Consider the following 14,598-nt stretch of genomic DNA (forward strand, 5'->3'; position numbering starts at 1 on the left):
CTTTATTAAATACTAATATGTTTGTTGTTAATGAATTTAGAATCCCGGCAGATTCCATCTTTCGCGGTTCCTTTTTACGAGGTACTAAGCACAAATATAATATAATAATACGGCACAAATATGACTGATTTAATGCTTGTTACTTAATGAAGGAGGTTATAAATTGTTAGAACCCGAGTGTCTTTGGTTTGGTTGAAGGAGATGGCGCTCTCAGCGCTCTCTATTGTTTTCGCTTTGAATTACAGGGATACGCGGTAAGGAGATGGCGCTCCTGGCGGGCGTGTGTGAACCTTCCAGCAGGTAGATTCGCCCGCCAAATTTAAAATTTGGGAGATGCTAAGCGAAAACCGTTTAGATTTAAGACTATTTGAACATCGAATAGTCATTCTACCCATTCAAGTAGATATTTGATGGCTTTTGACCGCTTAAGGAGAGATTATAATATAAAATCGTATCTGAAGTATGATGTCAATGAATCTAATGGATCCTAATGAATCGTAGAAAAGCTAAGATTTTTACGGATCGCCATCTTTGACAGGAGACTTTGTTAATCAATTACATATTTAATTGAAGATGCCTCATAAAATCAACAAGTCGAGGCCGAATATATGAATTCATCAATTTTTTGTTTATCGAGTGTTTCCGAGTAGCTCCCTCAGAGATGTACGGGTGCATTATCCGCTCTATCAGCACATCTCGAGTGTCGAAGCCTCCCCCTGGCGTGCATGATATCGACGAGATAAAAAAGACAACGAATGTGATTGGTCTCTTTCAGACTATCTCACTCTGTCTGCCGCTCTTGGAAAAGACCGTGGTTGCACATGCAAAGCTTCCATTATACTGCCGTGCTGAGGAAAAACGCCGTATGAACATTCGAGAGTTGACCGATTTCATTCAATAAAATGTGTATTTTTGAGCAAAGTTATGAATATTTCTCCTTGAAATTTTCAGGAACTTTAGGTGAAATTGCAAACATTATCAAAAAAATTGGAAGAAAAATGTTCATAAATTTACCAGGAAATTTGGCAACGCCCGAAGGTTCATACGGCGTTCTACCTTAGTACGGCAGTATAATTGGGTGACTCTTCATTAGCAAATCACATTTCTTGCTCTCTTTCATCGTCTGGGTGTCATTTCGCGTGATTTTTCATGCATTCTTAAGAATTTTTAAAAACATTAGTAAAATAATTAGTTTATCAAATTATATCTTGAAATGAGCCCAAAATCTCTGTGTAAGAGTGTGATTTCTCAACTGGGTCGCGTTAAGTAGAATAGAACCGAGCCACATCAGCTATTGCCATATTTAATTGAGCCATTTAATTTTTTACACGAAACGGTTGTGCGGATTTTTGTACACATTTTAGTGAATATTCCCCATAGTACGAGAAAAATTCCTCAAAACTTTTGAAGGAGTCCGAACAAACAATCTCCAGAAAAAAACAAATTGCCCGCTTAAGTTTGTTGAGTAGCTGATGCGGTTCGGTTCCTTTCTGCTTAGCGCGGTCCAACTGTGCAAGGAGATAACTGAAGCACCATTTGTATGTGTTTAAAGTCCCGTTAAACTTTCATGTAGAGCATGATAGAATATTCACAACCCATCAACTGGACTAAAGTGATAACAAAATAATACTTCTGGCTCATTCATAAAATCACCTAGCATGCATTGGGAAACAAACGACCGATATGTTGTTTCTAAAATGATCGAGAGATGGCAGCTCCTTGCTGAAAAATTTCGTTCAATTGTGTTCGATTGAACAAACTCCCGCACCTATTACATTCGGACATCATCACTCAGATGTCAATGCGCGAAAACTGTCTGTGCAATAAATAATAATTTGAAGAGCGGAAATCCAAAATCGGTATGCATCATCATTTCCAACAATGTGCAACGCCAGTCTCAGCATTGGCGACTTTCTAATTGAGGAATTTTCTTAATATGTTGGTCTCATTTTCATAAAATACGAGTACATTCCAACCACCCGCTTCCACCAATAGGAACGCTACATTTTCCCTTTGTTTTCTGCTCTCTCTATTATTTTGTCTATCAATTTATATAATCAGCCAGCTGACGGCGTTCATTCGGTTTTACTCATCATATAGAATCTGCTGCTTTGAAAAAGGAGCTGGTGAATTTTCAGATGGGTCCTAATTTACATGTTTTTAAAAGCAACCGACAGGTCATGTAAAAATACATTCGTTCCCTCTCCAAAACAACTGATCCGTATCCTTTCCTTTTTCCTTTTCTTCCTCCTATTTCATGCATTACACCACCAAAATCATACGATCGCATCCCTGACAAAAGAACGTAATAACATTTCAACGTTGCAAGAATGCAATTTAATAATTGTTTAGTCACTAAAAAACTGTCAGGCATATCCAACTGGGGGAATTGGTAAATTTCCTTGTGATTGAACGCAAAAATCGGCAAAATTTTGGACAAAATTCCAATGCCAAATTCTTGTAAATAATCGAATTCTTCAAGTCAACTTCGCAACGCTGGAATTGGTTTACGCTACTTTGTCCAGAATATATCTGTTCAACCACTGTGAAGAATCTGCCTGACCGTGAACTCTTGGTGGCGTTGAAAAGTCAAACCCTCCCCTCGATATTGGGACGAGGGTTCGAACCGCGATACGGACATATTTAATGATTTACCAATCGCACCGCATAGCTGTTGCAGATTTCAAAGGATGATTATGATTTGATACAGTCATACCCGTCCCCCTATTCTGAAGTGTGCCGTTCCTACTCGTCTGTCGCCAACACTTGCCGACCCCTCTTTTGGGGTAGTTTTAAAGTTCTCGTGCTCCACAAGAGTTGAATTTGAATTATTTTAATGATTCCCTCTTTTGATAAGTTATAACTGAGTGTTTTTGACTGGATTATTTTATATTGTTGGAAGTATCTGTGACTATTTGAGCCAAAATCGATCACATCTGATTGAAAAAAATCCAGAGTTCGTCTTTTTCTTCTCGAGAGATTATAGCTGTGTTTCAACGTTGCCAAATTTCTCCCTGCAAATGGCCTTTTAAGAGGAGAATCTTGAGAATTCACCGCATCAATTGCCCGCTTCCAGGAATAGGATGGTCTCATATCCCTTTTGTCCTCATTGTCTATAGCTTCGTCTATAAATTTCAATAATCAGCCTGCAGTAATTGTGACTATAGGTAAGATGAAAAATGATGAACATTAATGTGATAGGAATAGTCCAAGCTCAGCGATTGTGCTTCTTTTGCGGAAACGTTTCTTCCATATAATGGACGTATTTCTCCCAAATAGAACTATGCGCGAGTGGGAAAGATGAGGTGTGTTCTTGGTGAGCTGGATAAGAAACAATATAAAAGTGGGCTTGATTCCTTTTAAAGAATTGGAAAAGCGAGATTTTAAATTCACCAAATAGAACTATGTGGCAGCTGCATGTGGCACTCATGAACCGTGGGCAGGTGATAAGAGCGTTGTGGACAGGGCTCATGAGTTACAGACCTCGCAGCTCCTCGAATAGCTCCCGTCGTCACCGGCGCTTTATAATTCCCGTTCACTCTTACGGCCCGAGAACGAACGAGCACACCCCACATTTCCCACCCGGACATAGTTCTGTTTGGTAAAAATACGTCCAAATGAGGGTAGATTTGTTAAAGGCAATTAGTCAAATCAGGCATTTTGTCAATGCCTACGCCGATAGTCAAATTTTGACAGTTTATGGAATTCTGTAAATTAATGGCGAGGAGTTCACGGGTTTTCAATATTTTAGGAAGAATAGCTCTTCAAATCCGTGAACTCTCCTTGTTTTTTCCTTTTTACTCGCCTTCAGTGCATTTGAATGTTAAACATTTTAAAAATTCTATGTTTTATGACGTGCTGAATATTTTATGAGAAAAATGCATTCGGGATCTTGAAATCGTTGGAACTACTATTATGTGCTGCATATTTTTACAGAGAATTATTTCTTACAGGAGCAACGAATTATTTTGTTTTAGACAAAATAATTAGGGTAAGAAATCAAAATTTCAATATATGTAAAAATATTGATCATATATGCCTAGGCATTTGATAAAATGCCTGATTTGACTATTTGCCTTCGACAGATTCACTTTGAAAGAAAACCAAAGTACAGTCTACATTGAGGTAGTTGGACCTGAAACAAGGCTTTCCACGGACATTACATGAAAAAAATAACCGCACATGTCTGATAATGGCCCAAAGACCACTTTTCGTCGCTCGCTTTAAATGAAGAATGAGCGTTTTTATCGCGAAAGGGGATCGCGGTGGAAGGTCCCTTGAGAGTCATCCAGCTCTGATGGAGCCTTGCTTTCCTACAACAGTAAAAAATATCCGTAGACGACTTCAAGTGAGGGCTGTGCTCGGTAAAATAGGTCTACATCTATGGTATTTTCATCATCTACAAGACTTTTGTGAAGGCAGAAGAAAATTTCAAATAAAATATTTCTGCAGAGGTAAACGAGACATGATCCCTGTGATGTGATCCAAATATCTGTTCACTGATTAAAATATTTATGTTATTTTTGGTTGACATATGAAGTAAAACAACACAACGACAAAAGTGAAAATCAACTGTGAAATCAACACAAATTTTGAGTTCATTTTGGTACAATTTAGCGCAGAAGTCAATGGAGAGACTGGGAAAATGCATTTCTCCTATTGCGACGTTGATATTTACCACTAGTTTTTTTTTATTTTTCTTCAAGAAAATTAGCCAACATTTTTTCTTGAAATTTTCATCTGAAGGCTGGGGTTATTTTGTTTTTTACTTTCCGTATTAACCAAACATTTCTGTTGATTTTTCTCTCTGTGTAGTCAGTAACAAATTCTCAAAGTTGAGAATAAAAATCTTGAGAGAAAATTAGCTTTTACACTTGAGTCTATCTGTCATATTCATAGGGTCTGAAAATCCTTAAATAATTCGAAGAAGATTTTTTTAAATAAACCCTCACGTAGATTAATTTTTCTTTAATGTTTGGGGGGTTTTCTCGGTGTATGTTGATTTCAGCAGAATGTGAAAGTGAACTGAAGTTATTCCATTCACGAAGTATCAGTCGTTTTATGTTGACTAATTCTTTTCAAGTATCTGTATGTTTAGTGGTTCTCACAAGTGATCAAAACAAAAGTTTAAGGATCTTTAATGGCTCCATTCTCTCAATTAATTGGTAAACTTCAATAAACCTTGCATGAATACCCGTTTTTAAGTTTTAAGAGAGTATAGTCTATATGTAACATATAATAGGCTGAAGAAGTAAATATGAAAAGTAATCTGATCGGAGAAGTTACACTGCCGTATTTCACTATGGAAATGTTGTCAACAGACCGCAGCTGAGCTTAAGTCATTTTTGGTGGCAACAATGCGAATGCTATGAAAATATGACTGAAACAGAGTGGAAAAGGGTTGAAGATCAAAAGGTAATTTCAGTTATATAAATGCAAAGGTTTCGAGGACGTCAACGAGTGTTAATTCTTGCACCAAGGCAGGCGCCCTAAAGGTACCAGGGCTCTTTGCGCTGTTGGAAAATTTCGTCGTAAATGAGTTATTTTAGAACTAGTGAGTTTTAAAACATTTAAGAATGGTCATTGGAAACGGGCGAAAGCAGTATCACGCAGAGTGGTCAGTTTTTACTTAATAGATTGGAACGGCTTCTAGATCTCAGGAATTGACTGAAAACTTCGGGTTGAAAGTAGTTTAAATGCAGTAAGAGTACTTCTATTCAAGAAGCAGTATGATGAAGTGAGATCAGTCACTGGAAGATAATTACCATCACCCAATTTTTTTTCTTTTTCCAAATAACACCTAAAATGAAGATTTTTGAAGTTCCAAGATGATCTCAATGCGGTTACGCGAGGTCAAAATTTCTCGTCCGTAGGTTATTTGTTGTTAAATCATTAAATCAGCAAACAATTTGTATCCGTCCGAACTTGGAACATATCCTATGAAAACGTCCTGTAGAGACAGGGCCTTGGGTTTACTTGGCAACCGGTCTCAAAGGCAGTCAAAGGCGAGGTCCGAATGCGGATGAAGGCGCCCGGATCAAAGGCGCGAAGGTGGCGGGCCGAACGGCCGCGGCGGCGCACAGTGGATCGAGTCAATCGAAGAGGTCGGACATAAAATTGTTCACTAAAACTGCAAATTTCAACGTTTAATTCGCCATATTTTAAATCCTAATGGGTGTGTCTGAAAGAGAGTTTTACGAGGAAACCAATGAAACCACTTTCAGAACCTTAAAATTGAATCAGTGGGTTCGAAAACACACCAACTTGGGTTTTTTTTTCGATTTTCACTTTTTTACGGTTTAGTAACACTTATGGATAGAAGCATCTGCACGCAAAAGGACATTTCGAAATTGCAATCGGAAGTGCTTGAAACAGCGACGGGTAAAGGGAAAAATCGAAATATTTCATTGGAAATACCAATTTTTGGCCATTTCAAGGGAAACGGGTGACCATCCAATCTTGCGGTTTTCTTTTTTCGGTTCAGTATACCTTGTACCAACAAGTTATATAAATATTCAAGCGTTATTCAGGTCGAAAAATAAAAATTTATCTGGGACATTATCTTATCATTTATCTTATGAAAAGTAGACGTATGAAAGTATCTGAAAGTCGGAGAGAACGAAAACACAACAACTCGGAAATTTTTAAACGCTTAATTCTCTGTCATCAAACATGGTGTATCGATTTCTACTTGGTGCTCTACAAAGTCTCTGAGCACTTGTCATTTAGCACCAAAAAGGTTTTTCTTAAACTAACGTCTTCGCCCGCAGCGCAGTTTTAGGTGTTTCCTGAACAATTTTTTCCCCGAGTTGGAGTGTTTTCGAACTCACTGGTTCAATTGAGTTTAGCCCTAAAATAGAGAATCCGCAGGTGTCTGAAATTTGATGAATTTCGTGCTTAAGTGGAAACTACAAGGTGAACTGAACACGAGGATACCTTTGGTCCATGAATTGAACAATTATTGGAGGAGATATGACAAAATTATCTAAACTGCTAAAATACATGTATTTAAATGGGAAATGCCGCCGGATGACGTCCATGAGCGGTGCATTTTCTCACTTTTTAATTTATTTTTCTCCAATTTCCCATGTCAGAAACAAATTATAAAAAATACTGTGAAATCAACTCTGTAAGCACTTTCAAACGAAGCAATAAAAAATGAGCATGCACAGCAAGAAAAAAGATTTGCAGAATTTACCATTCCTTCATGCTGTATTATACACAGTGTGAATTCAAAGTTGATTCTGCCAGAGATATGGTTACCGCTACCAGTATATAGTAACGTGTATCTTTTTTCTGACAGAATTGACTTTGAATTAACGCTCTGTGAAATACAGCGTGAAGGAATGGTAAATTTTACCAGTCTTTTTTCTCGGTGCAAATTCTCCATTGAAGAGGTTGACATTTTTTACTAAAACTGCAAATTTTGATATTAATCTCGTCCCATTTTAAATTTCAAGGAGTGCTAATAGAAGAGAATCCCACGAGGAAACCAATGGTACCACTTTTAGAACGTCAACTTTTTGTATAAACGGAATTATAAGTAATAGAACAGCTTCATATTGGTATCATAAGAATAAATAAGAATTAGAAGAATAAATAGTAGCCTTAACACCTTGTTATACATCCTTTATTTTATGGTGCGAGGACCTTTCGAATGCAAAGATTCATCTTCAGACACATAAGTCACATCATAAAGTTAAACAACTTTAACACATTTTAGACATACAGGTTACATAACGAAATATAAAATTTGGAAAAATTCGACATTTTAGTCATAAGTTATAAGCTCGACGTTTTTAGTTATAAGTGTTCAAAGTTTTCAAATTTTGTCCGACCTCTGCTATCGAGTCGATCTACTAACTTTATTCATCTTCAGGCACATAAGTCACATCATAAAGTTAAACAACTTTAACACATTTTAGACATACAGGTTACATAACGAAATATAAAATTTGGAAAAATTCGACATTTTAGTCATAAGTTATAAGTTCGACATTTTTAGTTATAAGTGTTCAAAGTTTTCAAATTTTGTCCGACCTCTGCTATTGAGTCGATCTACTAACTTTATTCATCTTCAGGCACATAAGTCACATCATAAAGTTAAACAACTTTAACACATTTTAGACATACAGGTTACATAACGAAATATAAAATTTGGAAAAATTCGACATTTTAGTCATAAGTTATAAGTTCGACATTTTTAGTTATAAGTGTTCAAAGTTTTCAAATTTTGTCCGACCTCTGCTATTGAGTCGATCTACTGTGCGGCGCGTTGGTGCGGGTGTGTGGGTACGCAAATGGAAAGTGGGAAGTGGAAGTAGAACTGGGGCGTGGACTGCCATTTCCAATTAATGGTGGGGTGGCGTCCGGTCAATCAGAGCATTTAATAAACATTTGACATTTTCAAAAGCAGAGCCGGCGCTGGACCGGACTCGATCGCTCTCGCGCCTTTGTCCCGCCACCGTGTTTCTATTCCTCCACCACGATGCCGCTTCGACTTCCGCTCTTAGGGACAACTTTTCCCTAGAGAGTTGAATTTTTTTTACGGTTCACGGGAAAAAATGGATTGCTGATTTAAGGTGATTTGGACCGCGTTAAACAAAAAGGAACCAAGCCACATCAGCTTTTGCCAAATTTAACAGGAGAATTTGATTTTTTACGAGAGAACGTTTGTGCGGTCTCCTTTGAAAATTTTAAGGAATTTGCTTTGTATTATGGAGATCATTCATAGAAATTTGCACAAAAATCCGCAAAACTGTTTTCACGTGGAAAATTAAATTGCCCGATTAAATTTGGCAATAGCTGATGTGGCTTGGTTCCTTTCTGTTTAACGCGGTCCATTTGACGGTTGCCATTTTTGTGTCGGAGCGACGTGCGATATATCGCATCGATTGGTTCTATTTTTTCAGCTACTAATCGTTTTTCTCGAATTTTGAGATCGCAGTTCTGTTGTCAGGTGATTGAAGCACTCACTTACCAATTTTTATTAACGAATTCAACGTAATAAAGGCGTGGTTTTTCCATCCGCCCAAAGTATCACAAGCGCCATGCGACGGTTCAAACTTTCAGAGTTTTACAGAGAAATTGTTCAACAAAGCTCTCGGAAAATTATACAGAATTTTCTTAGTGCTTCCGATAAAATTGAGTGAAGTTTTCAAACAGATTTAACCAACAGTATTTCTGTAAAAAGCAAAATGGCGGCGGAAATTTTGAAACTTCGCATGGTGCTTGTGATACTTGTGGACAGCAGGTGACGACACTTTCTATTAACTACGAAATTTATTGTCGAATCAGCAATTTTATTTTTTCCGTGCAGGGTCTTACTCATAGGGTTATATCCATAGTCATTCGCCATAAACAGCTCCTTTCCAAAGAAGGCCCCATATAACATAGTGATTTAGGAGGGTCCATCGAGATCCTTGCCATGAGATAAAAAATGGACAAATTTGGAATTGTATACTGATATTGGACTGTATCAAGCAAAAAGGAACCAAGTCGGAACAACCATCGCCTGATTTCATCGGATTTTTTTTTCTTAACTGACGATTTTTTACAAGAGGTAATTCTTTCAAATCTCTAGTTCAATTGAACAGATGCATCTCAGAAACGGATAACTGCAGTTAATACAATTCTTTGCTACCAGAAAAAATGAGAAATATAGAAGAAACATTTTGACAAACGTAAAGTAGGTACGAGCGTACCTTAAAATTTCCGAAATCTGCAAAATTTTTCTCTTTGTGTCCTCGATTGCTTACAGAGACAAATTATTGTAATTAGTCTAAAGGATCTTTCTCAAAAGCTATACTGATGTTATACTTTTAATATTGTAAGTTTGGACCCTTAAGGTGGATTAGAATGATTTGCCTTTGCAAAAAGTGCAAAATAGAATAGAAAATGTTCTATGATTTTGACAAACATGGAGGTAGGTGGGAACCTACCTTAAAATATACAAAACTCGCAATATAATATTTTCCGATGTATTTTGTACTTATTGTAATGGCATATCATTGTAATCCCTCGTTAAAATCCAATTTCATAGTTTCACCCCTGAATTTTACTCGAGATCTGTAAAATCAGTCATAGAAAATTCGAGTGAATCCGTGCGAAGTTTGACCCCGGTGCTTCACCTCGGTCCAACTGCAGTGCGTAGGGTGGAAGGTGAGGAGGTATATGGCAATGTCATGGCTGTTTGGCGGGCATCGAATGGACAATCGGTAATAAAACAGTCCGACGCCTTTGAACCCACGAATCCAATTTGTTATTAAATGCATGTCCAAGAGCCCCCTCTCGCTCTCCAACCCCTGCGTTGGACCTTTTCCGGACAACCCTTTCACTTCCCTTTCATTGCGTTTGTGTTTCATTTTACACGGTCAATGGCAGAGAGCATTTCTGATACTATTTTATGTTCACAGGTTAGGAAGGACTTTTTTTTTTTGCGAGTGAGTGCAATTGAGAATGATGCAAACTGGACGAATCGTAATGTTCAAAACATCAAGAATAAAATTTACACGGAAAAACAAGGTCTTGCTGATTTAACAATCAAATTGTTAAAAAAGTGTCCGATACGTTTTAATGTATATTTTACAATAAAAAATACTAATTTAACCACGGGTGGTAAGATCTACAGTGAAAGATGTCGAACACATTTCTTAACAATGCAATTCAATCAGCAAGGCAATTTTTTTCCGTGTGCTTGTCCAATTTTTTGGTTTTGTAGCTGTTTGTCTTAGCACGTTAATTATGCAAACTGAGAATAATTTTTTTTGAAAAAGGGAGAAAAGGTTGATATCAACAAGCACAATATCTAAATTAAACTATGATTTTATTTACACAATAATGATATAGAACAAGAAGCAGGAAGCGTTTTGATGACGGCGCAGAGATACAACTATTCGTACTTAGTGGATGTCCGTGTTGCGTTTGCAAAATTGAAGGCGCGATGGCGCGAGGAGTAAACTCACAATGCTCCCACGCTGTGCTGCTACTTGATTGTCGCTCCTAATCAGGAGAAAAGCTAAATTACGAGGCCGTGGATAATGATTACGCCTCTCCTACCTTCTGCTGGGTTGCTCACACAGCCCTTGAACAGTTAGTTCTGTTCGCGAGAAAAGTCAAGAAACGAAGCCCCATTACGTCTGTCCTATCTTCGGTTGTGTTTTTCACGTGGCTTTTGGAGCACCACTCCAAATATGACAATTGGAAACAAAGACATGATGGATTTAGATCATGGGAAAGGACTATTAGTAACGAACAATTTGATTTTACCTCAGATTATTGTGGACTCAGCAATATTGTGCCATATTGACTTAGAGTTAAAAATATTTTTGAGCTGTGTTCAACACGAGAAGTGGGTTGCAACGCACTACAGACCATTGACTGAGACCAGGAGTGTCCTGTAGAAAATCAAACTGGTCTCTTATTCGAGGGGGTTTAAGACACAAGTAATTATAAAGAGTTAGAGGGTTGTATCGATTGAGCGCATCGGCTCCGCGAGGGGAGGGCGATGCTAGGGGAAGTATTCAAATAAAGATGAGTGATGACTGGCTTTGAAAAGGTGGCGGAACGAACGGAATAATATTATGTAAAGTAGACTCGATTCCTCCAAGTTTGCAAGATTTTCCTCCTTTTTAATAGTTCGCTTCATTCCCTGCTCGCCCCCGCGCCGGACCAGATGGAGACCTTCGCGGTCCCCGCCCGGGAAGTGACCATAAAAATGGATAACCTGTCACCCGCATCCTCTGTTTTGAGGTTATTTTTTTTAAAAATCCGATATTATTATCCTTTTTATTGGGCCAGCGGTCGTTTGGCGGGCTGTGGATTTTTAAGTTTTTGCTTCCGTAAGTGAGAAGTTGAGTAACTCGGGTGTCGTTTCCTGTGACTTCCCGGGTTTGAAATATTGGAGCTATATTTTTCCCCAGTAATGTTGGTCGCAGAGCGAATGCATCTTAATGGAGTTATGCGTGCGTGTTTCAGCCATTCTCGCTTTCTCGGGTGCCTTAATTCTCTTTCATTACTTCGGTATAACTAGACATCATAAAGAGGAAGACATTGAACCGATTATTATCCAAATCACGTGAGTGTAAAATATAATCAGGTAAAATAATTTAGTTGCTTCGTGTTTTACTTCCCGTATTAACAGAAAGGATCATAGGAGCGCAAATGATATTCTCAGTTCATATGTTTATTCTCCGGTAAAAATTGATTCGTATCGACAGATTTTTGCGTTTTCAGAACGGAGCTCCGTTCTTTCCTTTGAGAAAATAAAATTTCTAGCTTAGTTTAGAAACAACGTATGTATCATTAGTTTCCCTATGCACAGAGTCAGAAATTGTGGTTTCCAATTGCAAAATGTAGTCCAATTGAACCGATTATTTTCCAAATCACGCAAGCGTTAATCTCTATTTTGGTGGTAGAGGGGTTGTTTTATTCCTTTATTTTCTCTGATATAACCAATCATGTCTGATTTCAAAATATAGCCTTTTAAAAGGAAATACATGTTTTGGAATTTGAAGATTGTCAACATCACTTTCCTTGCACTTTCATCATGATGCGCCTTGAAGAGAAACTATTCGTTAAGCCTGGCCGGTTATAAAGTATCACTCGATATTGAAGGCGTTTTAAGAGTGCGCACTGTTCTATCTGACACAACTCAGTGGCATGAAGTTTCAAGATGGACATTACTAAACGCCGTTTTGCGCAGAATTTTGAAATTATAGTCAGAGTGTACGCATACACTACAGTTCATTCCATTCTATCTGTTTATTATTGTATTACATTGAAGAAAGCTCAGTAGATAAAATCTCTAGGTGTTCACATTTCTTTTTCTGTTTTTTCTGTTTTTTCAGTTCTTGTTTAAAGGCGAAAACATGTCTCTTGTTATAATATTTTCAAACCATTTAATATGATATTTTTATATCTTACTTAACCATAACTTCTCATTAAAATTGATGTTCTCGCCTGTTTGTCAAAAATTACTGATTGATAAATTCATGTTGGCACACATACTTGACGGGTCGGAAAAACCTCTTATCTTACGTAAAATTTGAAGAGGGACTTTTGGAGAAAATGTGGCAGTCAATTCATTCAAAAAACACAGAAAGAGGAAATATTCAGAAATTCATTAAAAGTCCAAATGCCGTATGGATATTTGTTCCTCTTTGTTTGTTTCTTTCTTTGTTTCGAGACGAGACTTAATTATACAGATTATTGAGTGTATCATTAAGTTGCTTAAAAAGAAGAAAGATAAAGAAAACCAGGTAGAAAAACTATTATTAAAATCAGGTAATAAGTAGTTTAAACTTAATTCATGTTTTACCGATAGTGTGAGAATCGCTACTCATCGACAAAATACAATGATGAAAACAATTGTATCAACTTAAATTACTTAGAGCATCAACACACGATTAATATTTTAGCAGCTGTTACTGTAAATGGAATGCTTAGCCCGAGTTTCAAGACCTAATTCCACTTCGACACAATCGCCTGAGCCCATATCCAATGGAACATCCATTCCAGTATACAATGTTGCCTACCGTCTTGTTTGAAGGAGCTTTATTGCTGTGAACATGAATGTATTAAGTTAACACAAATGAATAAATTATCTCAGACTTAATGTAGGTCTATATTGGCATCTCCGTTTTCCTTTAACAATTTTTGCATTTGAATTGTTTACCTTATTTTGCAATTAGGAACTACAATTTCTAGTTCATTATATAAAACTTATGCATGGATGCACTCCAATTTTAGCCTTTTTTCGATTGAAAATGCCTGATATTTTTGGCAAAATGTCTCGTTTTTTTATGCGTGACATTAGTTTCTTTAAGGAGGAGTTTTTGTTCATGAGCCAGAAATTGTAGCTCCGAATAAAAAAATGCAGTTCATTTGTGATCGGATTTGTAAAAGGGGACCTTATCCGCCTTGAAAAAAAAAAATTTCTTCACTATTTTTAGAAAAAAAAATCTGAAAATTTTGGCTGAAATCTGACCCTGGAAGTTGTAAAAGCGAAAGACTCCTAAAATTCCAAGACAAATGCTCTTACGATGTAAAAGTGGTTTAAGTTTTTGATGGAAGATAAGAAAAAGTTCCCTTTTCATAGATCCGGGCATATTAACCTTTTAGAAATATTCTTTATTTTGAATTTATAACTTGGGATCCTCACAAACAAAGTTGGGACCCGGAAGGCCTAGGATTACGTTCTAATTAAAGATTTCCTTTTCGAACTACATAAGTGAACAACGTTAAGCAGAAAGGAAACAAGTCATATCAACTGTTTTCAAATTTAGCTGGACGATTTGATTTTATACAAGAGAACACTTGTGCGGATTCCTTTGAGAATCTTAAGGAATTGCTCCTTGCTATGCAGAAAATTCACTGAAATTTGCACAAAAATCTACCCGAGAAAATTTGGCAATAGCTGATGTCGCTTAGTTCCTCTCTACTCAGCGCGGTCCGAATATCTGTATTCCAATAAAGTTTATCTTTATGTAGATCAAGACACCTCTTATAAATAATATAAACAGCATTTATCCATAAAAATAAGAATTGATAAGAAACACAGGAGAGATCCTTGAGAAAACAAGGATCAGGATAATAAAT

This window comes from Bemisia tabaci, chromosome 9 (genome assembly GCF_918797505.1).
Source record: "Bemisia tabaci chromosome 9, PGI_BMITA_v3".
Classification (NCBI taxonomy): domain Eukaryota; kingdom Metazoa; phylum Arthropoda; class Insecta; order Hemiptera; family Aleyrodidae; genus Bemisia; species Bemisia tabaci.